Source organism: Helianthus annuus, chromosome 11, assembly GCF_002127325.2.
Source record: "Helianthus annuus cultivar XRQ/B chromosome 11, HanXRQr2.0-SUNRISE, whole genome shotgun sequence".
NCBI lineage: Eukaryota > Viridiplantae > Streptophyta > Magnoliopsida > Asterales > Asteraceae > Helianthus > Helianthus annuus.
In genome coordinates, this window is record NC_035443.2 from 28,361,582 (window position 1) to 28,365,177 (window position 3,596).

At 42.5% G+C, this 3,596-nt stretch overlaps 1 non-coding gene across 1 annotated transcript; it reads left to right on the plus strand.

Moving 5' to 3' along the window:
• Positions 1-2,873: 2,873 nt before the first annotated feature.
• On the plus strand, positions 2,874-2,980 carry LOC118484542. The gene has a single exon (XR_004873652.1). It is a non-coding gene; the product is annotated as a small nucleolar RNA R71 (small nucleolar RNA).
• Positions 2,981-3,596: the final 616 nt, after the last annotated feature.

Sequence of the window (3,596 nt, forward strand, 5' to 3'; positions counted from 1 at the left end):
TATTTATTCAAACAAGCTTTTGTTTGAGGAGCTTTGTTTGTTTATTTCCAACTTCATTGTAATTTTTTTTCATAGTCACATGAAAACCGAGCTTGTTACTAAAATAAAAGGTGAAAATAAAAAGGGTTTTTGGTGGGTAAAAAGGGTTTTGGGTTAAGAAATGAAAAGGTTTTAGGCTCAAAGGGGTTAACTAGGGGGAATTTTTGGGTAGGTAAAAAGAAAAATAAAAATAATGGTGTTGAAAGAAAAAGGGTTAGCCCTAATGCCTCCATCATTTACTTACTTGGGTTTAAGTTGGTAAGGACCGGGAATGTATTGTTGTGGCAAGTTCTAGAGTCGTAAAAACCGAGCGGCTATTCACACAAGAAATGAAAAATGAGCATTTAGCGTAAAGATGTATATTTGTATGCTCAATAAAGGCTCAAAACTCACTTTTGTGGGAATGGGTTTTTATGTGATCAAGTATATATAATCAAATTTTAACTAAGCTTGTCATGCCGTTTCATAATTTTCTTATGTTGGTTCTTTTTATCACGACGCTATCGGTTGTAAACTTGTAAAAAATATAACCTTGTTAGACTTAGAATTCCCAACTTAAACTTAGACAAGTAAAAAAAATGAAAATTTTTTGAAAAAAATTTGGGGTGATTAGCGGTTCCAATAGAGTTTTGTGTAACGCTTGTTATTAGGACTTGCAAAATTCAAGATTTTAGCATCCCCCCCCCCCACTTAAATTACACATTGTCCTCAATGTGTCCCGAAAATAAATTATTAGGTTGATTGAATGTGTAAAATGGTGTTAACAGCAAAATTTTTATGTTACTGGCTGTCTGGACACGGCCCCGTGAGGACCGGGCACGGCTCCGTGTTCAGGTGTCGGTAACAATAATTAAAGAGAAGAAACAGAAGCCTGGACACGGGGGCGTGTTTGGTGAACACGGCCCCTGTCCAGTTACCTGAACTAGGCATTTGTTTGCAGGATGTTCAGCACGGGGCCGTATTGGCTGGGCACGGCCCGTGCTGAACTTACTCTAATGAAGAAATTGTTGTCGGATGGCACTGTTTTCGTGCATTGGGCTATGTTTCTCGTTTCCCTTGTCATCCTTGACCACCATGAGTGTGTTTTATTTCTGCAAATTAAAATTAAAAGATTAAACTAAACTAAGGATAGTTCCGCGGAATGCCTCTGTGGTGCGCCACGTTTATAAGGGTCTTTGGCTAGACGCAAGGCGAGGTTATATGTTATCCGAGCGGGATGTTTTGCATCCCATGTTGCACCGTCGGAGAGCATCATCCAAACTCGAATCAATAACCTTCATGTAATTGACCGGGTCATCGTCCTCTATTCTCTTCCCAACTCCGAATTTTACTTCATTATCCCCATATTTTAAAGTGAGTGTTCCGTCATTCATGTCCACCACTACTTGTGCGGTGGCGAGAAATGGTCTCCCTAGTATGAGGGGGACTTCGGTGTCTTCCTCCATATCAAGTATGACAAAGTCGGCCGGGTAGACGAAATTGTCAACTTTGACTAGGAGATTTTCAATGACACCTTGCGGGAATTTGACGGATCGATCAGCAAGTTTTATGCTCATTTTTGTGGGACTTGTTTTTCCTAGGCCGAGTCTTTTGAACATTGATGAGGGCATGAGGTTAATGCTAGCCCCAAGGTCGGCTAGTGCATTTCGAACGGGGGAGTCCCCGGTCGAGCAAGGAATTGTGAAGCTTCCGGGATCAATTTTCTTTTGGGGAGTTTGTTGAGTACGAGGGCGGAGCATTCTTTGCCTAAGTTAACTAATTGCAATGTTTCAATTTTCCTTTTATGAGTGAGGAAGTCCCTCATGAACTTAGAGTATTTAGGCATTTGGGTTAGGACGTCAATGAAAGGAATGTTGACATGCAATTGTTTTAGTAGACTTTCGAATTTTACGAATTGCCCATTGGTCTTTTAACGGATTAACCTACTGCGGTACAGAACTCGAGGAGCCTTGGTAGGCTCTGGTGAGGGAGGGGAACCCTTCTCTTGTAGGGGCGGTGTTACGGCCTACTCGGTAGGCGGCGGGCCTTCCGTAGGACCCACGGTGCGGTTCCGTAGTGTTATGAGATGAACTTGCGTCTTTGGGTTTGTTTCGGTATTGCTTGGTAACGCGCCTTGTGGTCTCTCGGAGAAATTTTGTGCTAGTTGACTTATTTGTTTTTCGATGTTTTGAATACTAGCTTGTTGACTTCTAAAATTTGATTCTAATTATAGAAACCTATCCGAGTTTTTCTTTTCAGTGTCGGAGATGAGGCGAGATATAGTATCTTCAAGCCTTTCTCGTCAACCTTGTTGTTGAGGGAAATTTTGTGACTCATTTCTTGGTTGTTGAAAGTTTGTTCGTTGGTTTACGCTTTGTTGGTTACTACCATTGCCGGGTTCTCTCTAACCAAGGTTAGGGTGATTTCGCCATCCTTGGTTGTAGGTGCCCGTTGGAGGACCCGACGGCCTAGGTCTATTATCAATGTAGTTTACCGATTCTTGTTGATCATCTGTTTCTTTCATACAACTCCAATTTTCATGTGGCCCACCACACCCTTCACAAGCCATAATCGAGACCGTTTTTGTCATTTCCAATTTTTTTATTTTTGAAGAAAGGGCCTCGATTTGGGCTTGTAAAGAAGTGCTTTCATCAACCTTATGGGCGCCCGGGGCAATGGATTTATTGCCTCGGGGAGTGTGCCACTGAAAATTGGTTTGAGCAATTTCCTCAATTTGATTATATATTTCATGCGGGCGGCGATTAGCTAAAAGTCCCCCGGAGCTAGAGTCAAGTGTTTGCCTTGTGTGTGGCAACAACTCCTTATAGAAAGTGGATACTTGTTGCCATATCGGAAGGCCGTGATGTGGACACTTTCGCAATAGCTCCTTGACACTTTCCCAAGTTTCATATAAGGATTCCCCGTCCTCTTGTGAATATGTATTAATTTCAGTCATTAATTTAGCCGTTTTAGCGGGAGGGAAATACTTATATAGAAATTTTTGGGCTAGTTCATCCCAGGTGTTTACCGATCCAGCTGGGAGGGCATTAAGCCAAGCTTTTGCTCGGTCTTTTAGTGAAAAAGGAAACATCCGGAGGCGGATGGCGTCATTTGATGCTCCATTGATCCGAAAGGTATCACATATTTCTAAGAAATTAGTAATATGTAGATGGGGATCCTCGTCCGCAAGCCCATGGAAGGTTGTAGAGTTTTGAAGCATCTGTATCAAATGCGGCCGAAGTTCGAAGTTATTGGCTTCAACATTCGGTGCATTGATAGCGGCGCCGAGATTACCTACGGTGGGCCGTAGATAATCCATGAGGGTACGTTGATCTGCCATTGGAAGTGGGTTCCCCGAAACCTTCTCTTGGTTTTTAGCTTTTAGTCTTCTTCTGAGAAAGCGTTCGGGTTCTTCTAGAGGTTCTTTTATGTCTTAATTAGAACTGGAGCTCATACACTACGTAGAGGTGGCGTCTGGTTCCAAGTCCTGCAACAAAAACAAAAAAGAATGTTGGTCAGAAGGTTCACCACGGCCCCGTGCTCAGTGAACACGGCCCGTGGTCGGAGTTACAGTGATT